At 35.1% G+C, this 27729-nt stretch overlaps 1 protein-coding gene across 1 annotated transcript in view; it reads left to right on the forward strand.

Annotated features, from left to right (window-relative positions):
• Positions 1 to 27729, forward strand: part of GABRA3 (gamma-aminobutyric acid type A receptor subunit alpha3) — a 354827-nt gene that overhangs the window by 735 nt on the left and 326363 nt on the right. The window lies entirely within an intron of this gene.

Here is a 27729-nt window from a genome sequence, read left to right on the forward strand (position 1 = left end):
TTGAAAGCAGGTTGAGACCTCCCCCCTTCCTTTAAGGGGTTCATTGTGGGGTTGGGCCTGAGTTCCTTAACAAACTTGGGAGGCTTTTCTTGCTTTCCAGTGGGGAGCCCCATTGCTTGCCGTCTCTCCATCCTAGGTAGTAAAGCAGACATGCCAGACCAGGGATTTAGATACCCTACCCCATCCCACTGGCAGGTATCATGGTATAAAGTCCAGCAGTGTCCTTGAGAGGGAAGAAACACCTGATGGTTTGTCTGGAATTGCCTTCCCAGTTTGCTGCTTCTCTAATTGTGGCTGAGGATGGCATAGGCAGGAGAACTGGGGGAGGGGTGGCTTTTGGATTTAGAGCAGGGTGAGAAGCCAGAATTCCTGGTGTGAAATGTATGGTTTATTGAGGATCAGCAGGTTCTGGATGTCTGGAGCTATGCAAGGACTGGCTGAAGGTCTTGTAATATATCCCCTCTGAAATGCTAGGAGAAGGGGTCTAGTTGCTTGATGGGAGCTTTTTCAGTTAGCAACACTGCCATGCCCATGGTAGCAATTATTACATCAACATACTAATTTCTAACATTGCTGAGTGCTTGGTATGTTTTGGATCTTAGGCTTAGGGTCTAATGTGTATTCTTATATCAACACTATGAAGCAGATACTACTATTATCCTTGGTTTACTGATGAGGAAACTGAAGCACAGGTTGAATAACGTGTCCAAGGTTACGGAGTAATTAAATGTCCCAGCTGGGGATTAAAACACAGGCAACCTGGTTCCAAAATGCTTGGTCTTGACCATTAAGCCCTACTGCCTCCTTGGGGAAAATTTTGCACCTTTGTCGGTTAGGCAAGTGGACGTGTGGTAGGAAGGGTACTGCTTGGCAGAAAAAAAAACAAAAGGAAAGTAGTAGCCTAACCTTTGTGTAGAGTAACAGGAACTTAGAGTGGGGCATAGTGGCTGGTCATTGTGGAACTCTCACCTGGGTTTCCTGGAGGAGCTGCCTAAGAGGTTTTCCTTGGCCAGCCTACTTTCCTTTGAAAAGGATACCTGGAAAGACTTCACTTTTCCACTGTTGTAGCCTCATCCATCTCACATTCAGCAAAAGACTGCTTTTTTCAGGACCAGATCTTGCCCTTATTTTCTGAGAGCTTAGAGTCACCTTGTCCTGAAATTTTTAGATTATTAAAACCTTGGAACTGGAAGATCATTAAGCTTGCTTCTCCACCAAGTTCTTGAATTTTTCCTAAGCATTCAATTCATTGACTTATTTCTATTTGATCTCCCTGCAGTGACAGAAAGCTCATTAGATGGCTTCTTTTTTATCTTTGAATAATTCTGATTGCCAGAATGTAGCTCCCATTATAAGCCAGGGTCTGTCTCCCTGTAACTTGTATTCATAGGTTCTTTGGGACTAGCTGCAACAAATTTGCTTCTTAGTTGAAGACAGCAATCATACCTCTTCCCTCAGGCCTCAGATCTGATAAGACTGCAACTAAAGGATCATCATTTGCCTCATTTTGGAAGCTAGACTTTTATTAATATGGCCCAGTATCCCATTCTCTTGTCAGCCACACAGTGAGAACACTGAGCTTTCTAAAGTAGCCTTGATAGTGTATGCCCTCTTCCTTGGAAAAGCTTGCTATTTGGTATCAAGTGGACTCATGGGAATAAAGAATCTCTCTTTTTTCCCTAAAGACCAAAAATCAGTTTAGTACTAGTCCTTCTGAAGCCCCAGAATGTCCAAATAGCAGCCAAACAATAGGCATATGGGAAGATTTGAGAACAGGGGTTAAGAGCAATTATCAAAAAGGAGACACTTGAAATAGTGGAGATTCAAGGTCCACACAATATATAGAAGGTAGAAGAATAAATTCTTGTATCAGAAAGTATTTCGGAAACAATGACATCACTGATGGAATCCCACAGAGTGGGATTGGGTGGAATAGGAGTGAGCATCTAGTGTTCTAAAACTGATCTGGGTGTTAGGAAACTTGAGTTCTATTCCTAGCTCTGCTAATTTGCCAATTACCTTGGACACATGAGTCCCTCTCCATGGACCTCAGTTTTTCCATCTAAAAATGATGAGGTGGATTGTATCACCAAAGGTCTTTCAGCTCTATACTTCTCTATCTGAAGTAAATTATAAAATGTCAGGGTTCTAAGGGCTTCAGAAATCATCCAGGGCAGTGTTTCTCAAACTTTTATGTGCAAATGAATCTCCTGCAGATCTTGTTAAAATGCTAATTCTAACTCAGAGGGTCTGGGGTACAACCTGAGATTTTCCATATTGACAAACTGCCATGTAAGCCTGAATCTGCTGTTCCAGTGGTTTTCAAACTACCTTGTTGAAAGACCAGTTTTTAAAAATTTTCCAATCCATGACAGACTGCTACTTTAGTAAAATACATTATGGGTTATTAGAATATGAAAGAAAAGAGAAACAAAATATAAGCTCACATTTTTATTAGTAGATTCAACAAACATAAGAATTATCTTTAAATTTCTATAATATTTTATAAGTACTTATTCTCAATTTCTGCACCTAGGTCATTGCTGCTTGGCAATAAAAGTTTGCAGACAGGCATTGATCGGCAGATCACACTTTGAACAGCACTGGTCTAGGCTACTGCTAATTTAAGAGGCCCAGAATGGGCCCAGTTATAATTTCTAAATCATTTTTGCCAAATTATTTTTCACCCTGAGGTTATGGGCCCAGCACGCTTCTGCTGTGTGACTCTGCTACCACTTTCACCCTCAGGTTAAATGTCTCCTTTGATGGAGAACTTAATATCCTTACAAAGTAGCATTACTTAGATGCTGTGACTGTCAAAAAGGATTTTTTTTTTAAAAAGCTTCCATAAATGCCACTCTGAGACTAAATATTCCAAGCAAGTAGAGGGCTGTGTCACTCCAGTTTATTGTACTATCAGCCACTAGCCTAGTGTGTGGTATAGAGTAGGTTTTTAATAAATGTTAAGTGGATGAGCAAGGTCTTGGTGTTAGTTATGCCTTTTGGAGCTATACATTCATTAAAGAAAGGAAATTTTGGTGTCCTTCCAGAACTGGGGAAACATTGTTTATCCTATTGTATACATTTCTAATGGTGGCTATAAGGCCAATTTACCTGGCATCCCAATTTTACTTTAAAGGAATTATATCAAGCCAGGCAAAGATTTTGTGCACTCTAAGTCCCAAGTCTTTACCTTTAAACCACTTGTTCATTAATTCAGTGGGTTCAACGGTTATTTGTTCAGTGATGTGATTAAGCACAATGCAGATGATACAAGGGTGAGAAAACAAACAAGGCCCTTGCTTACTTGGAGCTTACAGTTTGATGGTGAAGTAGCCATAAATCAGATACTCACACAACTGTTATTTCAGTTAGTAATAAATGCTATGAAGGAAAAGTATGAAGGTGGGGTTATGAAGGTATATAACAGAAAAAACTGATCTAGCTTGGGGTTTAAGAAAAGCTTCCTTGATGAAGTAATATTAAGGGTGTGTAGAAACATAGGGGTGGGTTGGGATTATGGGGTTGGAGCAGTTTTGTAGATGAAGAAAAGAACATGCATGAGAGCCCTGAGATGCATAGTGAATTTGACAAATTGAACAAAAGCTGGTGTGGTCGAAGTGGGACATTGTAAGGATTTTCCAGAAATGCAGGGACTGATTAAAGGCTTTTTAAGCAGGATGACTGATATAACCTTAACTGAATCCATTCAGTATAAGGTTACTAAGTGCTATGAACCAAAGGCAATGTGGGATACAGGCTGATTTAGGAATAGCCCTTGCCCTCCAAGATGACAGGGTCAAGTAAGAGAGAGAATAAATAAACAACTATAATACTAGGAGGATGAAATCCACACACATTAAAGAGAGGCAAAGGAGATCAAGGAGATCAAAGACACCTTCCCAGAAGTGGTGTTTGAATTGCACTTCAAAGATTAGGCAAACTTTGGAGATGCAGAGTTTGGGGGATGGGAAAGGTGTTCTAGGAAGATGCCAGAAAAGCAGAGGATATGTATTAGGAACAGTGAGGATCTCAGTTGTGTTGGAGTAAAACATATGGTAAAAGTATGTGAGAAGTAGTTGGCAACATCCGTAGAAAGCTTGACTGTAAATGATATTAAATGCTAGCTTGGAGAATTAGAACATTCTCCTATATGCAGTAGAGAGGCAACTCCCTCATTTTATGGATGAGCTAATTGATCTTGAGATGGGAGTGACTTGATTTGACTGAGGTCACACAGTCTAGCAAAATGTACTAGGTACAGTTGAAAGAAATGTGGAATTGGAGCTCTCAAAAGAAGTCAACTGTTTTGAGAGTCATTGATATAGAAGGAAATACTTGAAGTAGAAAGAAGAGATCCAGAGATCTCTTCTCAGGGTAATGCTTATGCTGTACGATATGGGAAAACAAAAATAAAACAACAAAGGCTACAGAGGAGAGGGCAGATATGTGGAAGGAACATTAGGAGAATACAGTATTTTGAAAGAGCCAAGAGAGGAGAGGCCTCATCCATTGGTTGGATAAATATTTATTGAATACATACCATTCACTGAACATGGAGAATATAATGATGAGCAAAATAAACATGGTTGTTGCCACTTTGGGGCCTGTGGTTTAGGTAGTGAGATAGCCCTTATTCTACAAACTATTAAATTATATAGTTGTACATTGTGATAGGTGTATAGAGGAAAATATACTGCTTTAAGAAGGAATGTGTGGTCAGGGGGCACCTGGGTCACTTAGTTGGTTAAGCATCCGACTTCAGCTCAGGTCATGATCTCGCAGTTCGTGAGTTCAAGCACTGCGTCAGAGTTCTGCACTGTGTCAGAGCCTGGAGCCTGCTTTGGATTCTGTGTCTCCCTCTCTCTCTGCTGCTACCCCTCTCATGCTCTTTCTTCCTCATAAATAAATAAAACATTAAAAATAATAATAATAATAATAATAATAATAATAAAGAAGGAATGTGTCGCCAAGATTATTAGACTTTTCAGTAGAATTTTGTACTGATAAATAACACCCAGATTCTAATAGTCCTCCCCAGTATGATGCTCACGGTGCTTACTAACTGTTAAGACTGGATGCTCATATTCATTTTGCTGTTGTTTGGCAGATAATAGTGCTGTAAGGAAAGGTAAGATTCCCTCCAGCCTCAAGTCCACAAAAGCACAGGATTACTTGAAACCAGGTTATATGTTATATTGCTTAACTGAAATTCTCAATGAGTCAGCACTCTTTCCAGATCTTCTTTATACTCCCAATTCAACAGGGTAGAAAAAAATGCTTGATAAGAAAAAAAAATGAAGAATTAGATATTAAAAATATTTCAGATAATAATGAGATTTCAGATAACCTGGTCTAGATTCTACTCTGGGTTTGGATGCTTACAGTTTCCTGTGACAAATTACTTATTTGAACTTCTTTTTCCATCGCTGTAAAATGAGTACGGTTGGACTACATACAGATGATTTATAAAGACCCTACTAGCAGTAAAGTTCTATAGTTTATGCTCTGTTCTTTACTACACTCTCATGGTCCAGTCCTTGATATTTCAGGCCAGTCATTTATTTAAGTAACACTAAAGATTTTATATGGAATTCTGAAGGTTGCTAATTTTGGTGAAAGTATTCATAGGGCTTGGAAGAGATCACAGGAATGCCCTTTCCTTATTCTATTACTAAGATTGCTGAAATCATCACTGCCATAAAAGCTAAGAAAAGAACTGACTGTGTTCTAAAATCTGTAGTAACTCTGAGTACTGGGTGATATTTTCACCACTTTTGGTTTTAAAATGAATAAGGGCACTGAAAAGAAAATGGTGCAGGATACTATGGAGTAGAGGCAAGGTGATTATCTCATCTTCTGAAATGGAGTGGTCTGGACAGTCTCTTCCTAGGGGGAAGATATATTGTCAAGGGAAATATTGGTCGGTAATAGAAAAATATTTTTTATACTTAAAATATGATTTTAAAGGTATTGATATTTGTACAAAATGTCTCTTCACTCTACACAGAAGGAAGAATAAAAATCTCCAGGATGTATATTTTGAAGGGTACTCTTTTCTGTTTAAAAATAATTTCCTAAAAGGAATCAAGTATTACATAGATTTTTTTGAAGGGAAGGGAAGGGGAGATAGGTGGGGGTGGAATTATGTAAGTGATCATAGCATAAAATAACTCTTTTAAATAGTATAAGAGGAGCTCAGAAATAGCAGGGTCCTTACCAATCATATAACAGCAATCTTATCAACCAATACATATGGTCATCTATTTTCAGTGTGAATAGTTGCCAGAAAGGTTGGTTAATACCACCTGATAACTGTGATTGTTAGCAAGTACTTCTTCATATTGACGTGAAATCTGTCTTCTGAAACCAACCCATTGGTTGCTCCTCGGAACAATAGTAATGCTGACTAATTTCTATTTCCTTTCCCTGTAATTATCCATTTAAAAGTTTAAAGATAGTTTTTTCTTCTTTTTATCTTTTCTCTAGTCCATATACTGCCAGTTCTTGAGCTCATATGACATACATTTTTAGTATCCTCAATAGGAGATGCTTAAGTTTTCAGTATCACCCTTAATACATAATGTCCAAACCTGGACCCAGTACTCTAGGCATGGTTGATTGGCACCACCATTTAAAAATTTTGTACATTTATTAATCAACTTTAAGACTGTCATATCTACTTCTAATTTCTTTCTATTCATAAAAATGAAACAGCCTCATAATAGAAAATTTTAAAAATGGAGAGAAAACACATATCACCTGTAAATACTTAGTCCAAAGACAATTTGCTCTGCTTCCTTCCAGATGTGTTCCCATGTTTGCATAATTGGGATCATACCATATATGTACTATTTTATATTTGGCTTCTCCATTGGTTTTATACTGTGACCATTTTACCATGTAATTCACTAGCCTTCAAACAATTTTTAATGGCTTCATAATTTTCAGTTGCATAATTTGTACCTACTATGATTATTTAACAAATCCCATATTGACCATTTAAATTATTGCCAATCATAAGTTATCATGAATAGCCCTTTATAGATAAATCTTTGCTTCTTTGAACCTCACTCTTTTAGGTCTTAATGCAAATGTTACCTTGGTACGGTCTCCTATAACAACTATCCATAAAAATGTAAACCCTTCTCCTCTAACACTCACTTTTCTCTTTCCTTGCTTTATTTTTTTCTCCTTGGTCTGCATCATAACCTAATAGCCAAGGTATTTTATTAATTTGTTGTCCAGATCCTCGTATTAAAATGTAAGCACCTTGAGCACGGAGATTTTTCTTTGTTTTGTATTCACTATTGCATCTACTAGAACCTATGGCAATGTATGACACATTGTAGAGCCTTACTAGATATTTGTTGAGTGAATGATTTTCTTAAGATGAGTTTTTATAAGAGTCATTATTGGACCTAAGGATTAAATTTTTAAAGGCTCTTGATGTATGTGTGAAGTTGTCTCACTGTATAAGATGGACAATTTCTGCTCATATACCTTTATCAGTACTGGCTATTGTCATTTTTAAAAAATCTGCCAGTATGGTAGAGGCAAATGATATCTTTGCTGTTTTAATTGGTTTCTTTTATTATGCTGAGCATGAATACTTTCTCGTGTTTCTCAGTCACTTTTGCCTCCTTCCTATGAACATATATTCATGACCTGTATACATTTTTCTATTGAGAACTTCTATGTTTCTTATTCATTTGTATAGATAACATATACATTTAATAGACACTAAGCCTTTCTTCTGTGGCATATGTGGAAGTTTCTGTTTTAAATGAACTTTTATGCACAAATTAACGTTTATGTAATTATATATATCTTTCTATTTGTATTTTTTTCTGATGAACTCACATGTAAGAAGTTTTTCTCCACCCAAATTAGATAAGTGCTTAAATGGATTTTTTCCCATTTTTATTGCTTATGTTTAGTTGTTTAATATTTCTGGAGTTTCTGGTGTGTGGTATGAGGTAATCTTCTAAACTGTTTTCCCTTTCCATTTTTTCACAATAACAAATATTGAATAATTATTTCCCACTATTCTGTGATGTCACATTTAATATGTATAAATTGTCATATATCTATATATAGATATATAGATATAGATAGATTGATTCTCTTTGGGATTTATGTATTTTCCATATTTTGTAGACTGACTCTTTCTGTCCTAGTTACAAAGTTTAAATATTATTGTAGCTTTAAAATAATTTTTATTACTTCAGTACCTCTTATACTTACTAGCTGTGTGGAATCTGACCCTTTATATGTTTATCTGTATAGACTGTACAATAGTAACATTTATGTTATGCTTTTAATTTTTTGAAGGGGATTTTTCTATCATTATTTCTGCTAATTTATTATGGCTTGTATACAGAGAAATTGCTATTTACAGTATTAATTTCTATTTCTCCATTTTGTTCAAATTTATTATTATAAATTTATCATTTACAAGTTTATTTTGTTGTTTCTGTCTTATTTTTTAATTTTGAAGGATCTAAAAAATTTAGAAACTCAAAGAAGAATCTAAAACAACGACCAAATAACTGCATATATACTGCTCAGAATGAATGAGTGTTAGCATTTTGTCATATCTGCTTCAGATATATTTAAATAAATAAAACATTACAGATAAACTTTACTTTCCTGTGTTTAGCTCAGCTTAATTTCTCTTCATATCCTTCCAAAACACAAAACCTACAGCCATTCACACTTGCTTCTTTTTCTTTTTTTAATTAATGTTCTAATTTAATTCTAGTATAGTTAACATACAGTGTTATATTGGTTTCAGGTGTACAACCTAGTGATTCAACAATTCTGTACATTACTCAGTGCTCATCATACTAAGTGTATTCTTTAGTCCCCATTGCCTATTTCATCCATACCCTGTCCCACCTCCCTTTTGATAACCATCAGTTTCTTCTCTATAATTAAGAGTCTGTTTCTTGATTTCTCTCTCTCTTTCTTTCCCCCCTTGCTTGTTATGTTTTATAAAATCCACATATGAATGAAATCATATGGTATTTGTCTTTCTCTGAATGACTTATTTCACTTAGTGTTATACTCTCTAGCTCTATCCATATCATTGAAAATGGGAAGATTTCATTCTTTTTTATGGCTGAATAATATTCCATTATATATACACCACATCTTCTTTATCTGTTCATCAATTGATGGACACCTGGGTTACTTCTATATCTCAGCTACTGTAAATAGTGCTGCTATAAACATAAGTATAGGTGTAGGTATCCCTTTGAATTAGTGTTTCTGTATTCTTTGGGTAAATATGCTGTGATGCAATTGCTGGATCATAGGGTAGTTCTATTTTTAACTTTTTGAGGAAACTCCATACTGTGTTCCACATTTGCTGCACAGTTTACATTCCCACCAATAGTGCAACAGTGTCCCCCTTTCTCCATGTTCTAGCCAACACCTGTTGTTTTTTGTGTTGTTGATTTTAGCCATTCTGACAGGTATGAGGTGATACTACATTGTAGTTTTGAATTGCATTTCCCTGATGGTAAGTGATGATGATTATCTTTTAATGTGTCTTGTTGGCCATCTGTATGTCTCATTTGGAGAAATGTCTATTCATGTCTTATTTGGATTTTTTAGGTTTTTAAAATTGGATTATTTGCAGGAGAGGTTGCATTTTATAAGTTCTTTATATTTTTTGTATACTAACCCTTTATCAGATATGTCATTTGCAAATGTCTTCTCCATTCTGTAGATTGCCTTTTAGTTTTGTTGATTGTTTCTTTTGCTATGCAGAAGCCTTTTATTTTGATGAAGTCCCAATAGTTTAATTTTGCTTTTGTTTCCTCTGCCTCAGGAGACATATCTAGAAAAAAAGTTGCTAAGGCTGAAGTCAGAGAGGTTATTGCCTGTCCTCTCTTCTAGAATTTTTATGATTTTGGGTCTCACATTTAGGTCTTTAATCTATTTTGAATTTATTTTTGTGTATGGTGTAATATAGTGGTACAGTTTCATTGCTTTGCATGTTGCTATCTAGTTTTCACAACACCATTTGTTGAAGAGACTGTCTGTTTTACATTAGATATTCTTTCCAGCTTTGTCAAAAATTAATTGACCTTATAGTTGTAAGTTCATTTCTGGATTTCCTATTCTGTTCCATTGATGTTTGTGTTTATTTTTGTGTCAGTACCATACTGTTTTGATTACTACATCTTTGTAATATAACTTGAAGTCTGCACTTGTGATGCCTCCAGCTTTGCTTTTCTTTATGAAGGTTGCTTTGGCTATTTGGGGTCTTTTGTGCTTCCATACAGATTTGAGGGTGATTTGTTCTAGTTCCGTGAAAAATACTGTTGGTATTTTGATAAGAATTGCATTAAATCTGTAGATTGCTGTGGATAGTATGAACATTTTAACAGTATTTGTTATTCCAACTCATAAGCATAGAATGTCTTTCCATTCTTTTGTGTCATCCTCAGTTTCTTTCATCAGTGTTTTATAGTTTTCAGAGTATATGTCTTTCACCTCTTTGGTTAGGTTTATCACTAGGTATCTTACTATTTTAGGTGCAATTATAAATGGGATTGTTTTATTAATTTCTTTCTGCTGCTTCATTTTTGGTGTATAGAAATTCAACAGATTTCTCTAGGTTTTGTATCCTGCAACTTTACTGAATTTGTTTATAAGTTCTAGAAATTTCTTGGTTTAATCTTTAGGGTTTTCTGTATAGAGTATCATGTAATCTGCAAATAGTGAAGGTTTTACTTCTTTAGGAATTTGGATTCCTTTTATTTCTTTGTTGTCTGATTGCTGTGGCTAGGAATTCCAGTACCATGTTGAATAAAGTGGTGATAGTGAACATCCTTGTCTTCTTCCTGATCCTCAGGGAAGAGCTTTCAGTTTTTCCTCATTAAGGATGATGTTAGTGGGTTTTTCATAGATGGCCTTTATTATATTGAGGTATGTTCCCTCTAAGCCTATTTTGTTGAGGTTTTTATCATGAATGGATATTGTACTTTGTCAAATGCTCTTTTTGCATCTGTTGTAATGATCATATGTTTCTTATCCTTTTTCTTATTAATCAGATGTATCACATTGGTTGTTTTATGAATACCGAACCACCTTTGCAACCCAGGAATAAATTCAGCTCAATCATGGTGGATGATTTTTTGTAAAACATATTGTTGAATTCAGTTTGCTAGTATTTTGTTGAGGATTTTTGCATCCATGCTCATCATGGATATTGGCCTGTAGTTCTCTTTTTTAGTGTTGTCTTTATCTCATTTTGGTGTTAGAGTAATGCTGGCCTCATAGAATGAATTTTGAAGTTTTCCTTCCTTTTCTATATTTTGGAATAGTTTATGAATAATAGGTGTTAAATCTTCTTTAAATATCTGGTAGAATCTGCCAGTGAAGCCATCTGGTCCTGTGCTTTTGTTTGTTGGGATTTTTCTGATTATTGACTTAATTTCTTTGCTTGTTATCAGTCTGTTATAATTTTCTCTTTCCTCCCGTTTAAGTTTTGGTAGTTTATATGTTTCTAGCAATTTATCCCTTTCTTCTAGGTTGTCCAATTTGTTGGCATGTAGTTTTTCATAATAGTCTGTTAAGATTGTTTATTTCAGTGGTGGTGGTAGTGGTTTCTCCTCTATCATTTGTGATTTTGTTTATTTGAGTCCTTTCTCTTTTTTTCTTGATAAGTCTGGCTAGAAGTTTATCAATTCTGTTGATTTTTTCAAAGAATCAGCTCCTGGTTTCATTGATTTGTTCTGTTTTTTGTTTGTTTCTAATCATTTATTTCTGATCTAATCTTTATTCTTCCTTCTGCGGGTTTTGGGTTCTGTTTGTAATTTTTATTTCTCCTTTAGATGTAAGGTTAGGTTGTTTGAAATTTTTCTTCTTGACATAGGCCTGTATTGCAATAAATTTCCCTCTTAGGACCCTTTTGCTGCATCCCAGAAGTTTCGGACCATTGTGTTTTCATGTACTTTTATTTCTTTGATTTCCTGGTCAACCCATTCATTGTTTAGTAGCATGTTATTTAACTTCCATGTATTTGTGGTCTTTCCAGATTTTTTCTTGTGGTTGATTTCCAGTTTCATAGCATCATGGTCAGAAAAGATTCATGGTATGACTTCGATCTTCTTAAATTTGTTAAGGTTTGTTTTGTGGGCTAATATGTGATCTATTATGGAGCATGTTCCATGTGCCCTTGAAAAGGATGTGTATTCTGCTGTTTTAGGATACAATGTTTTGAATATTTCTGTTAAGTATATCTGTTCAAAAGTGTGTAAATCAAAGCCATTGTTTCCTTGTTGATGTGTTTAGATGATCTGTCCATTGATGTAAGTGAGGTGTTTAAGTCCACTACTATTATTGTATTATTATCAATTAGTGCCTTTATGTTTATTATTAACTGTTTTATGTATTTGGGTGTTTTCATGTTGAGTGCATAAATATTTATAATTGTTATAACTTCTTGTTGGATTGTACCCTTTATTATACAGTGTCCTTCTTGTCTGTTTTTACAGTCTTTATTTTGAATTCCTTATTGTCTGATATAAATATTGCTATCCTGGCTTTCTTTTGACATCCATTTCTGTGATAAATGTTTGTCTAATCCCCTCACTTTCAATCTGAAGGTGTCTTTAGGTCTAAAATGAGTCTCTTGTAGGCAGCATATAGATGGTCTTTTTAAAAATTCATTCTGACTCCCTATGTCTTTTTATGGGAGCATATAGTCACTTACATTCAAAATAATTATTGATATGTATTTCTTGTCATTTTATTATTTGTTTTATGGTCATTTCTGAAGATTTTTTTGGTCCTTTCTTAATCTTTCTTTCATGTGTTCTCATTTTCTTTAGTGATATATTTGGATTTCTTTCTCTTTATTCTTTGCATACTTATTAGTGGCTTTTGATATATGGTTACCATTAGGTTTATATATAACCTCCTCTGCATATAGTAGTCTATATTAAATTGATGGTCGTTTAACTTTAAACTCACTATTTCCTTCCTTTTCCTGTTTTAGGTATATGTTATTATATTTCATATCCCTTTTTTGGTGAATTCCTTGACTGATTTTTTTACTGAAAAATTCGTTTTTCTTCTGTTTCCTATCACCATATTGTCACTTTTGGCCTCTCCTTTCCACTCAGAGTCCCTTTTAATATTTCTTGCAGAGCTGGTTTAGTGGTCATGAACTCCTTTAGTTTTTGTTTGGGAAACTTTTTATCTCTACTTCTTGTCTGAATGATAGCCTGGCTGGATAGAGTATTCTTGACTGCAGGTTTTTCCCATTCAGAACTTTGAGTATATCATGCCTTTGAGTACATCTGGCTTGCAAAGTTTATGTTGAAAAATATCCTGCTATCCTTATAGATTTCCCCTTGTAAGTTAGTGACTTCTTTTGTCCTGCTGCTTTAAAATTTTTTCTTTATCACAGTATTTTGCAAATTTAATTACAGTATGTCTTGGTGTGGATCTTCTTTTGTTGATTCTGTTGGGGGTTTTCTGTGCCTCCTAGAATAGGCTGTTTCTTTCCCCAGATTATGGAAGTTTTTAACTATTATTTTTTCAAATAAATATTCTGCCCCCTTTCCTCTTTTCTGGGACTCCTATAATACAAATGTTATTATGTTTGGTGGAGATAGTGAGTTCCCTAAGTCTCTTCTTGTTTTGCATAATTCTTTTCTCTCTGTTTTGTTCAGCTTAATTACTTTCTATTACTCTGTCTTCTAGGTCACTAATTCATTCCTCTGCTTCTTCCATCCTGTTGTTAATTCTAGCAAATGTATTTCTTTTTTTTATTTAATTTTTTTATTTTTTTAAAAATTTATATCCAAATTAGTTAGCATATAGTGAAACAATGATTTCAGGAGTAGATTCCTTAATGTTCCTTACCCATTCAGCCCATCCCCCCTCCCACAACCCCTCCAGCAACCCTCAGTTTGTTCTCCGTATTTATGAGTCTCTTCTGTTTTGTCCCCCTCCCTGTTTTTATATTATTTTTGTTTCCCTTCCATCAATCTGTTTTGTCTCTTAGAGTCCTCATATGAGTGAAGTCATATGATTTTTGTCTTTCTCTGACTGACTAATTTCACTTAGCATAATACCCTCTAGTTCCATCCACATAGTTGCAAATGGCAAGATTTCATTCTTTTTGATTGCTGAGTAATACTCCATTGTGTGTGTGTGTGTGTGTGTGTGTGTGTGTGTGTATGTCACATATTCTTTATCCATTCATCCATCGATGGACATTTGGGCTTTTTCCATACTTTGGCTATTGTTGATAGTGCTGCTATAAACATGGGGGTGCATGTGTCCCTTTGAAACAGCACACCTGTATCCCACGGATAAATGCCTAGTAGTGCAATTGCCAGGTGGTAGGGTAGTTCTATTTTTAGTTTTTTGAGGAACCTCCATACTATTTTCCAGAGTGGCTGCACCAGCTCACATTGCCACCAACAATGCAAAAGAGATCCTTTTTCTCCACATCCTCGCCAACATCTGTTGTTACCTGAGTTGTTAATGTTAGCCATTCTGACAGGTATAAATTGGTATCTCATGGTGGTTTTGATTTGTATTTCCCTGATGATGAGTGATGTTGAGCATTTTTTCATGTGTCAGTTGGCCATCTGGATGTCTTCCTTGGAGAAGTGTCTATTCATGTCTTTTGCCCATTTCTTCACTGGATTATTTGTTTTTTGGGTGTTTAGTTTGATAAGTTCTTTATATATTTTCAATACTAACCCTTTATCTGATATGTCATTTGCAAATATCTTCTCCCATTCTGTCGGTTGCCTTTTAGTTTTGCTGATTGTTTCCTTCACTGTGCAGAAGCTTTTTATTTTGAGGAGGTCCCATAGCAAGTGTATTTCTTATTTCTTTTTTTGTGCCCCTTATCTCTGCTATGTTATTCTTTACCTCTGTGTTAAGTGTCTCCATCATGTCCTCTACTCTTTTCTCAAGTCCAGTGATTATTGCTATGATGATTGCTTTAAATTCTCTATCAGCGTGTTACTTCTGTTGTCTTCCCTTAGATCTATGGCTATGGCCTTGTCCTATTCTTTAATTTGGGATAAATTTCTCTTTCTCCTCATTTTTGTCTTCCTCTCTGTGCCTGTTTCTCTGTGTTAATAAAGTCACCTGTATTTTCTGCTTTTGAAAGTAGTGATTTTATGAAGAGATCCTGGAGCACCCTGCAGTGCAGTGTCTCCTGTTCCCTTGAAACTGATACTTCAGGAGAGTCTCCTATGTGTGTTGCTTATACCCTACTATTGTCTCTGAATTACTTTACCTTTCAGTGTAGCTGTCTTCACTGACTTTCTGCCTGTTGTGGGCTGTGCTTATTCTCTGTGGTGTTAGTTATACTCAGGCCAGGTCTGAGGGGGTATGCCCACTGGGGAACTTGGGAACAGGATGGCAGTGTTAGTAAAATCTGTTCTGGGCCACTAGTCCTATGCTGGATCTTCTGAAACACTGTGGCAGCTGGGGGCTGCATGCTGGGATAGCTGGGCGTGTGAGGCTGGACACAGCATGCTATAGTGTCTGAGGGCATGTGGCACATAAGTGCATGCAACTGAGTGCTATGTGCAAAGGAGGGCTGGGCATGTGCTCCATGTCCCTGGGGGTGCATGACAGTAGCTGGCGGCTTGTGGCTCAGTGCAGTACCCTCATTGGCTGGGGGTGCACGGCTGGGCACAGCACAGTGGATGTGTGTAGTGCCTAATGGCAGCTGTGCACCCAATGGATGGGCAGGGTGCCTGCATTGCTTTAACAAAATTTGCACTAAGTCTAGGGCTAAGTCCAGCAGGCTTGGAGTGGGTGAGTCCTCAGAACTCATGCGTGTGGTGTACTGCTAGCAGATTAGGTAGCAAATGTCTGTATAACCCCATCTCCTGCACATGTCTCTGTGCTTATGTGGGGTGGGGGACGGTGAGGGAGGAAAATGGTGCCTGCCAGCTCCCTTGTTTTTGGAGAAGTCCCGTAACACACTCCAAAACAACTGTGAACAGATTTGCCTCCTGTTTGCCCCAGGCATTGTGTAAACTGCCATTTTTATTTTGGCTCATCTCTGTAGGCTATTGTCTCTTCAAGGGCCGTAATCCAGCTATCACTTGCCCTCCATGCTAGCCCAATGCTGAGTTAGCTAGCTGTTAAAGCTCCAGGCTTCACGTCCCACTGGTTATACAAACTCACAGAATTCAGATCCTCTTGTCTTTAAAGCCAAATGCTATGTGGAGCTCCCTGGTGCAAGGGCCCATTTCTCTGTCCTCTCCATGACCAGCTCCCTCCCTCTTGTGGGCAGCCTTCCTCTGCCTTTCTGACCTACCAACCTTTCAGATGCAGCTTCTTCTCTATATTTAGTTGTGGAGTTTGTTCTGCCAGTCTTGGGATTGCTCTCCAGTTTATTGACCTGGATGTGGATGATATCTCATTGTAACCATGGTACAGGGTGAGCTCAGGGTCCTCCTACTCTGTCATGTTCCCAAGCTCCCAATAGTGTTGTGGGGTTTTAAATTTTTTAATTTAAAATTTTTATTGCTGGTATATAATAAAGTAATTGACTTTTGTATATTAACCTTGTATCTTGCCTTGCCTGTCTTTATTTAGCCATTCTAGTCAGTATGTAGTGGTACCTCATTGTAGTTTAATTTGCATATCCCTATGGCTAATGATATTAAACATCTTTTCATGTGCTAATTGGCCACCTGTACATATTCTTTGGAGAAATGTCCATTAAAATTTCCCATTTTATTTTAAACTTTTTAATGTTTATTTTTTAAAGAGAGAGAGAGAGAGTGGGGGAGAGGCAGAGAGAGAGGGAGACAGAGGATCTGAACTGGGCTCTGTGCTGACAGCAGAGAGCCTGATGTGGGGATGGAACTCATGAACTGTGAGATCATGACCTGAGCTGAAGCCAGATGCTTAACTGACTGAACAATCCATGTACTCCTCCCACTTTAAAACTGAGATATTTGTATTTTTGTTAGTAAGTTGTAAGATAAGTGAATATTATAATCCTTTAAAAGGTGTTTTGAGGGGCGCCTGGGTGGCGCAGTCGGTTAGGCGTCCGACTTCAGCCAGGTCACGATCTCGCGGTCCGTGAGTTCGAGCCCCGCGTCAGGCTCTGGGCTGATGGCTCGGAGCCTGGAGCCTGTTTCCGATTCTGTGTCTCCCTCTCTCTCTGCCCCTCCCCTGTTCATGCTCTGTCTCTCTCTGTCCCAAAAATAAATTAAAAAAAAAAAACGTTGAAAAAAAAATTTAAAAAAAAAGTTGTTTTGAAAAATATTTTCTCTCATTCTGTGATGTCTTTCCATTTTGTATGTGGAGTTTCTATTATGACTTTTACCTTTTGTGTTCTGAGAAGTCTTTGCTTTAACTAAGTTCAAAATGATCTTCTCATTTGTTTTCTTGTAGAATTTTAGTTTAAGTTCTTTGACTAATATCTTTGATGTATGTCTAGATGACTTTTGTCTTTGGGGCAAGGTAAAGTTCCAGGTCTATGTATTTTTTCCACATGGATGCCTAATTTTTCCAGCATTATTTGTTGACAAGATTTATCCTTTGCTCATTGAATTATCTTGGCACCTTTGTTCAAAATCAATTAACCATGTATATGTGGATCTACTTCTAGACTCTTTTTTCTCTGTTTAATCTATATGTGTAACCTTGAAACATTACCACACTGTATCAAATATTGTAATTCATTGGTTCTCAACTAGGACCATCCTCCTCCCTTGGGGTAAGAGACATTTGGCAATGTCTGGAGACATTTCTGATTGTCACTACTGGAGGTGAGTGCTAGTGGCATCTAGTGAGGAGGAGCCAGGCAGCTACCAACAACAAAGTATTATCCAGCCCAAAACATTAATAGTGTTGAGGTTGTGAAACTGTGCTATAGAATTATAGTAAATCTTGAAATAAAGTATTATGGATACTTCAGCTTTGTTCTTCATTATATATACACACACACACACACACACACACATATATATATATATAGATTATTATAGGTCCTTTGCATTTCCATATAAATTTTTTAACCAGCTGATCAGTTTCTCCCCCCGAAAATCCAGCTGAAAGTTTTAATGGGACTAAGTTGAATTATACACTAATTTGGAGATAAATTGCATCTTACAATCTTGAGTCTCTTGATATATGAACACGGTATAGTTTTGCATTATTTATTTCCTCTTTAAATTCTCTCAACAATGTTTTTGTAGCTTTCAGTGTATAGGTCTTGCATATATTTTGTTAAATTTATTCCAAGTATTACATTTTTGATGTTATGGCATTTAAAATTTTCAAATTTTGAATGTTTATTGTATACAGAAATACAGTTAATTTTTATATATTGACTCTGTATCCCATGATCTTATAAAACTTACTAATTCTAGTACCTTTTTTTAAGATTGTTTGGATTTTCTATGTAGATGATTATGTTGTGTAAAAATAAACACATTTTAATTTCCTTTTTTCTAACTTGTATACTTTGTTTTGTTTTTGCTTTATTTGCACTGAATAGGACCTCTAATAAAATGTTCAGTAGAAGTGGTTAAAGCATATCTCTTTGCCTTGCTCGCAATCTTATTTTTCCCCATTATTCACCATTCAATATGAAATCAGCTTTAGATTTTTTATACTTGTTATTTACAAGTTTGAGGGAGTTCCCTTCTAAATATTTATTTTTGAGAGAGAGAGCATCTGCAAGCAGGGGAGAGGAAGGTAGAGAGAGAGGGAGACACAGGATTCAAAGCAGTCTCTGCACTGTCAGTGCAGAGCCTGATGTGTGGGGCTCAAACCCATGAACCATGAGATCATGACCTGAGCTGAAATCAAGAGTCTGACACTTAACTGACTGAGCTACCCAGGAGCCCCTGAGGGAGTTCCCTTCTATCTATAGTTTGCTGAGGGATTTTATCATGAATGTATGTTGGATTTTTTAAAATGCTTTTTCTGTACCTTTTGAAATGATTTTTTTTTAAGTCTGTTGATGTGCTGAATTACAGTGATCGTGTTTCCAGTGTTGAACCACCTTTGCAGTCTCAAGATAAAACTGCTTGGTTATGATGTATTGTCCTTGTTATGTATTTCTGATTCCAGTTGCTAATATTTTGTTAAAGTTTTTTTTGTATCTATGTTCATTAGGAATATTGACCTTTAATTTTCTTTTCTTAACTTTATTTGATTTTGGCAAATAGTTATTCTGGTCTCATAAAATAAGTTGGGAAGTGTTTATTCCTCTTCTGTTTTCTAGAAGATTTTATGTAGAATTGGTGCTGTTTCTTCCTTAAACACTTAGTAGAAATCACTACTGAAGCCATCTGTGCTTTTGGGAGTGTTTTTGTCTGGAATTTTCTTTATGATCAAGGTTTTAAAGTGTGAATTTAATTGATTGAATAGATAAAGCTATATTCAGATTATTTCTTCTTGAGAATTGGTAATTTATGTCTTACAAGAAATTTTTTCATTTAATTTACATTATCTCCATAAATTTGTCCATAATAGTTCCTTGTTATCCTTTTAATGTTTGTAAGATCTGTAATTACATACTTGTCTTCATTACTGATAATGGTAATCTTCCTTCTTTTCCTCTATCAGTCTTTGTAGAAAGTAACTAATTTTATTGATCTTCTCAAAATACTAACTTTTAGTTTCACAGATTTTTTGAAATTGTTTTCCTATTGGGACGCGTGGGTGGCTCAGTGGATTAAGTGTATGACTTCAGCTCGGGTCATGATCTAACAGTTCATGATTGAGCCCTTCTTCGGGCTCTGTGCTGACAGCTAAGAGTGTGGAGCATGCTTTGGATTCTGTATTTCCCTCTCTCTCTCTGCTCCTCCCCTGCTCACACTCTGTCTCTCTCTCAAAAATGAATAAACGTTAAAAAAAATTAAATTGTTTTCCTATTTTCTCTTTCATTGAATTCTATATTTATTGTTTCTTCTGCTTCCTTTGAATTCTATATTTATTGTTTCTTCTGCTTCCTTTGGATTTAATTTGCTCTTCATTTTCAAGTTTCTTTTTTTCTTAAATCCCTTTATCTATTTCACCTACTCACCCCCCCCATCCACCTCTTCTCTGTCAGCCATCAGTTTGTTCTCTGCATTTAAGAGTCTGTTGTTATTGTTTGTTTCTTTGTTCATTGGTTTTGTTTAAGTTCTACATATAAGTAAAATCAAACGGTATTTGTTTTTCTCATTCTAACTTATTTCACTTAGCATATTACCCTCTAGAGCTATCTATGTTGTCACAAATGGCAACATCTCATTTTATTTTATGTTTGAGTAATATTCCATTGTATATATATATATATATACACCACATCTTTATTCATTCAACTATTGATGGACACTTGGGTTGCATCCATATCTTAGCTATTGTAAATGCTCAAATAAATATGGGTTACATTTATCTTTTCTCATTAGTGTTTTTGTTTTAGGGGGTAAGTACCCAATAGTGGAAGTATTGGGTCATATATTTCTATTTTTAATTTTTTTAGGAATCTCAGCACCATTTTCCACAGTGACTATACCGATTTACATTACCACCAACAATGCACAAGAGTTCCTTTTGCTCCACATCCTTGCCAACACTTGTTATTTCTTGTCTTTTTTATCTTAGGCATTCTGAGAGGTATAAGTTTTGATTTGCATTTCCCTGATGGTTAGCGATATTCAGCACCTTTTCATGTGGCTTTGGCTATTGTATGTCTTCTTTGGAAAAATGTCTATTCAGGTTCTCTGCCCATTTTTAAAATCAGATTTTTTTTTGGTGTTGTATAAGTTCCTTATGTATTTTGGATATTAACTCCTTATTAGGTATATCATTTGCAGATATCTTCTCTCATTCAGTAAGTTGTTTTTTGTTTTGTTGATGGTTTTCTTCTCTGTGTGAAAGCTTTTTATTTTGTGTTAGTCCCAATAGTTTATTTTTGCTTTTGTTTCCCTTGCCTTAGAAGACATATTTAGAAAAATGTTGCTAAGGCTGATGTCAAAGAAATTACTGCATATGTAGTCTCTAGGAATTTTATTTTTTCAGGTTTCACATTTAGGTCTTTAATCCAGTTTGAGTTTATTTTTGTGTATGGTATAAGAAAGTGGTCCAGTTTCATTCTTTTGCATGTAGTTGTCCAGTTTCCCCAGAACCATTTACTAAAAAGCCTGTCTTTTCTCCATTGTATATTTTTGCCTCCTTTGTCATAAATTGGTCGTGTAAGCATGTGTTCATTTTTTTCATTTCAAGGTTGTTAGATCTTGATTAGTTCTTAGATAAGATGTTTTTTAGATCTTAGATTTCATAGGTACAATCTTAGGTCATTGATTTGAGGTCTTTTTCCTTATCTAATATAAGCATTTAATACTATAAATACTTTGATATGTACTTATTCAGTTTCATTTGATAATTTTTGATAAATGCCTTTTATTTTTATGTCCATTTCAACTGGGATCCTTTTTCTATTACATTTTAAATTGATATCTGTAGGTTGATTTTATATATAGTAATTTTGAAGATTCTTATTCATTCTTATGTTATTTATTTTTTTAAATTTTCTACAGTTTTTCATATCTCCTGAATATATTAGCAATTCTTTATTCCTTTTAAAATTTTGATATTTCTGTATTATTTTTTCTAATTGTTTTGGCTGGGACATACAAAAGAATATTGCTTAGTGATAGGGATGCAGCAGTTTTAGTTTTGTTCTTGATTTCAGTGAGATTGTTTCAAAAGTGTCTTCATTAAGTACAGCATTTGGTATAGATTTTGGTAGATACTGTTCATCAAATAAGGGAAGTTTCCTTGTATCTCTAGTATACTAAGATTTTTATCATGAATAAGAGGAGACTTTCATTGCATACTTTTTTCTTCATTTATTGAGATGTTCATATACTTCTTTTGATATGATATTAATATACATATTTTTAAATTACTGTAGGTAATTAAACCCTTTTGGATCCTTTTCTTTTTTTCAGAATTGTGAATTGCATTGATAGATTATTTGATATTGAACTGTACTTTGATTTCTTGGATAAATCTAGTTGATTATGTATTATATGTGGCTGTATTTGTGTTTTTTTCCTTTAAAAATTTATCTGTGTTCATAAGTTGATTTTTTTATTTCTGTTCAAATTTTAAATCAACATTATACTAAGCTCACAAAATGGGTTACGTCATTCTTCATCTTTTTTCATTTCTAGAACAGTTTGCAGAAGGTAAGATTAACTTTCATGATAGTTTAATAACACTGACTTGATTCTTGTGTGGCCCCATTTCCTCTTTACAACAAGGTATGGTGGTATGTTTAACCTGCTGGTTCAATTTTTTATTTCTTCCAGTTTGCTATTTCTTCTATTGTTTCTATAGAAATTTATCCATTTATTTTGTTTTTGAATGTAGTAACCTAAAGCTATTCATAATATTCTGTTATAATTTTTTTAAATTTGTTTTGACCTTTATCAAAATTATATGAGGATTGAGTTTAAAGTCAAATATTTCTCCAAAATTTGTTATAGAACAGTACAGCACAAAAATAAACACTTAGATCAATTGAACAGAATAGAGAGCCCAGAAATAAACCCACAGTTATATGGTCAATTAATCTATGACAAAGGAGACAAGAATATACAATGGGGAAAAACAGTCTTTTCAATAAATGGTGCTAGGAAAACTGGATAGCTACATGTAAAAGAATAAAACTGGAACTCCTTCTAACATCATACAAAAAATAAGCTCAAAATGGATTGAAGACCTAAAAGTGAGACCTGAAATCATAAAAATCCTAGAAGGGAAAGCAGGCAATAATTTCATGGATGTTGGCTTTAACAACATTTTTGTAGATATATTTCCTAAGGCAAGGGAAACAAAAGCAAAAATAAGCTATTGGGGCTATCTCAAACTAAAAAGCTTTTGCACAGCAGAGGAAACCATCAACAAAACAAAAAGACAACCTACTGAATGGGAGAAGATAATATCCAAAATATATAAAGATCTTATGCAACTCAATACCAAAAAAAAAAAAAAAAAACAAAGATGAATGGATAAATAATAGAGCAATAAACAAAAACAGTAAATGAATGGATAAAGAAATGTGTTGTATATACATACACACATGCACATCCAGGCACACAATGAAATAGTATGAAGCCATAAAAAAGGATCAGATTGTGCCATGTGAGACAACATTGATGGACCGAATATGATGCTAAATGACTAAAAAAGACAAATACCATGTGAGTCTACTCATAAGTGGAATTAAAAAAAAAAAAACCAAAAAGCAGAATCAGAAATATAAATACACAGAACAAACTGATGGTTGCCAGAGGGTAAGGGGAAGCGGGGTTGCGTCAAATAAGAGAAGAGGAGAGGGAGATATAAGCCTCCAGTTATGGAATGAATAAGCCACAAGAATAAAGGCACAGCATAAGGAATACAGTCAATGATAATGTAATAGCAATATAATGTGACACATGGTAGCTATAATTGTGGTGAAGATAGCATAATGTATAAACTTGTCAAATCACTAAGTTGTACACCTGGAACTAGTGTAATATTGTGTGTCAACCATACTAAACAACAACAAAAACAACAAAACAGAATAAGGCAAGATGTCCATTCCCAACACTTCTATTGAAAAAAAAAAGCAGTAGTTCCCTGCTCTCTTCCCAGAAGATACCCTTTCAGATATTTGGTATTTATAACATATCCCGAAATAACATACTTATATTGATCCTTCTTAATTAAAATTTTTTTTAACATTTATTTTTGGGAGATAGAGACAGAGCACGAGCAGGAGAAGGGCAAAGAGAAAGGGAGACACAGAATCCAAAGCAGGCTCCAGGCTCTGAGCTGTCAGCACAGAGCCAAACGTGGGGCTCGAACTCACAAACCGCGAGATCATGACCTGAGCTGAAGTCAGATGCTTAACTGACTGAGCCACTCAGGTGCCGTCATCCTTCTTAATTTTAAATGTTTAGGCACTATTTATTAATTTCCCACTCTGGAAGAGTGGAAAGATTTTGGTACTTTGAAAACCCCATCTTGTACAACCTTCATACTCTGCTTAATTGCAGCATAATATTGATTTAATTTTGTGTTATTGTGACTATGTTAATGCCATTCATAGCTGAGCCAGATAATATATTGTATTAATTTTCTTTTGTTGCTATAACAAATTAACACAAATCTAGTGGCTTAAAACAATACAAATTTATCTTATAGTTCTGGAGGTTTTCCAGGGCTAAAATCAAGGTGTTGGCAAAGCTGTGTTCCTTTCTGCAGACTCTGGGGGAATATGCATTTCCTTGCCTTTTCCAGCATCTAGAGGCTACCCACATTCTTGGATATTCTTTTCTTTGTTGGTTGTTTATATTGAAGAGTGGAACATTAAAAACTGATTGAAAATGCTGAATGAATAGATATATTATCTGATGAGGTTGATTTGTTGAGAGCTGTGATATCAATGTTTGTAGGTTTTTTCTTTTGGACTAAGAAGGTTCAACAGAAATTAATATTCTAAGTATCTTCCTTGGAGGACACATATCTAATTCCTTGTATTCTGAGTGACAAATAGGGTTAGAGGAGTCTTGTAAAAAATTTTTTGGTCATATCTCCCTTTCTCTTTGTTGGTTTGTGAATTAAATTCTTTTACTGCCTCTTTAGTACAAAGCAGTACAAAGCAGGTTTCAGTACAAAGCAGAAACAAATGCTGATGCTCAATTGACTATATTTAACTGGGAAGGACTCTTAAGTTTTAAAAATTCTTGTAGTTTATAATTTATTACATATTTTCTTATAGTTATTTCTTATAATTATTTTCTCTTTTGAAAGTCTGTAAGTGGTAAACTCTTAGTTTATTATGTCTGCATGTATCTTTCTTTTGCCACCACTATTATAATTTAAGTTAGCATAAATTTCATATATATATATATATATACACACACACATATATATGTGCCATTATCACTCTTCTGTACTTATTATTTTCTACCTCTAGAACCATTATTAGTTTTTGGTTAGAGGTTCTAAGTCTGTTCTTCAGGTCTCTTAACTTCTTTTTCATTTTATCAATTTCTTTATCTCTCAGTGTTTCATTCTAAGTCCAGTTTTTAGAAATATCTTAAAATTGACTAATTATTTCCTTAGCCATATCTGGTTCATGGTTTATGCTGTGTTTTGAGCTTTTATTCCAGAGTCTATACTCTTGATTCATAGGATTTCTATTTTTTAATATATACATTTTCTGATTTGCATGTCTTTTTTATTTATAATCCCTTGTTCTTGCTCTTCATAAGTTTATTCCTACAGTTTTTTGAGGATGTCAAACGTTTGTTTTAAAGTCCTTTTCAGGGGCGCCTGGGTGGCTCAGTCGATTAAGCATCCGACTTCAGCTCAGGTCATGATCTCACTGTCCGTGAGTTCGAGCCCCGCGTCAGGCTCTGTGCTGACAGCTCGGAGCCTGGAGCCTGCTTCAGATTCTGTCTCCCTCTCTCTCTGTCCCTTCCCCCGTTCGCGCTCTGTCTCTCTCTGCTTTTTGAAAATGAATAAATGTTAAAAAAAATTAAAAAAAATAAAGTCCTTTTCAAATTACTGTATTTCCCTAGGACTCTAACATCACATTTTTTGAATTTATTATTTTTTCAATACTTTTTTGTAGGCTTGGAATTTTAACTTGCTGTAAGACTAACTTAACTGAGAAAATTCAATTATTTTATTTGCTATACATCTCCCTTTTAGGTATGGGTGGATTATGTTTCATTTGATCAGCTCCCCAGTTCAGAACAAGTGCTTATGTTGGCAGTGTGGGCCTTTTGTTACATGAGGATATGAAAGGTCCAGTTTTTGAGCTAATGGATAGTGTGATGCAAGTCTCAGTTGCATAGCTATACTACTTCCTACCACTCTGATAGCACCTTAGTTGCCAATCTCAGCTTTGTGTACACATCATAGGATTTTTAACATCATAATGATTAGGCAGGAAATTCCCGTTTTCCTTTCTGGTTTTCTTCAATAATCTAACCTTGCTACCCTGCCACAATTCCCACAAAAGTTGGCTGCCTCTGCATGTTTCCTAATAGGTGAGTGACTTTAGATCCTGCTATTGCTAAGTTTCTTTTTTCGTTTGTTTCAGCTCCATGGACATATTTCTCTCTTTCTATTCTTTTTTTTTTAAAGCAATAGTGGTTGTGTTTTTATTTTTAAAGTATGTTTTATGACTTAGCTATCATTTTTAAAGTTTATTTATTTATTTATTTTAAGAGAGAGAGAGAGAGAGAGAGAGAGAGAGAGAGAGAGAGCGCGCCCATGTGCAAGCTGGGGAGGGTCAGAGAGACAGGGAGGTAAAATCCCAAGCAAGTTTTGTGCTGTCAGTATGGAGCCTAATGCTGGGACCATGAAGTCATAACCTGAGCTGAAATCAAGAGTCTGAAGCTTAACCTACTGAGCCACCCATAGTTTTAAGCAAAGGAGTAAAGTAATTTGATATTCTAATAGGTCCCTCAGGTTCATGTGTGAAGAATGAATTAATGCAGTTTAAAAGTAGCCAGGGTGAATGTAAGGAGGCCAGTACCACTTTGATATGGTGGTATCTGGAGAGAGGGAGAGAGAAGGAGAGAGTAGGAAGATGAGTTTGAGAGATATACTGGACATAGATTGATAGGAATACTAGATGGAATATTTACCAAACACTAGTAAGTCCAAAATAGCTGAACTTGTTCTTTTTGTTTCAACATTTTTATTTAAATTCTAGTTAGATTTCATTCTTTTTCATCACCAAGTAGTATTCCATTGTGTGTGTGTGTTTATGTGTGTGTATACATACATACATACATACACCATTGTGTGTGTGTATATATATATTTATATACATATACACACATATACATATATGTATATGTATATATGTATGTATGTATATGTATATATAAATGTGTGTATATATATGTGTATAAATGTGTGTATATGTATATATAAATGTGTTTATATATAAATGTGTATATATATACATATACACACATACATATATACATATATGTATATGTGTGTATATATGTATGTGTGTATATGTATATATATACACATTTATATATATGTATATTTATATACACACATACATATATACATATACCACATCTCCTTATTCCATTCATCAGTTGATTTGGGCTCTTTCCAGAATTTGGCTATTGTTGACAGAGCTGCTATAAACATTCGGGTGCATGTGCTGCTTCGAATCAGCACTCCTGTATCCTTTGGATAAATTCCTAGTAGTGCAATTGTTGGGTCATAGGGTAATTCTAATGTTGCCATTTGCAACAACATGGATGGAACTGAATGGTATTATGCTAAGCAAAATAACTCAGCGAGAGAAAGATATCATATAATTTCACTCATATGTGGAATTTGGGAAACTTAACAGATGATCATAGGGAAACGGAAGGAAAAATTATAAAAAAACAGAGAGGGAGGCAAGCCATAAGAGACTCTTAAATACAGAAAACAAACAGAGTTGATGAGGGTGGGGAAAATGGGTGATGGGAATTGAGGAAGGCACTTGTTGGGATGAGCACTGGGTGTTGTATGTAAGTAATGAATCATGGGAATCTACTCCTGAAGCCAAGACTACACTACACTACACTGTATGTTAGCTAATTTGAGAATAAATCTAAAAAAATAAATAAAAAATAAATAAAACCCAAATAAATAAAAAAATAAATTCTAGTTAGTTAACATATAGTGTAACATTGA

The sequence above is a fragment of the Herpailurus yagouaroundi genome, unplaced genomic scaffold (genome assembly GCF_014898765.1).
Source record: "Herpailurus yagouaroundi ecotype Mexico unplaced genomic scaffold, PumYag 67493, whole genome shotgun sequence".
NCBI lineage: Eukaryota > Metazoa > Chordata > Mammalia > Carnivora > Felidae > Herpailurus > Herpailurus yagouaroundi.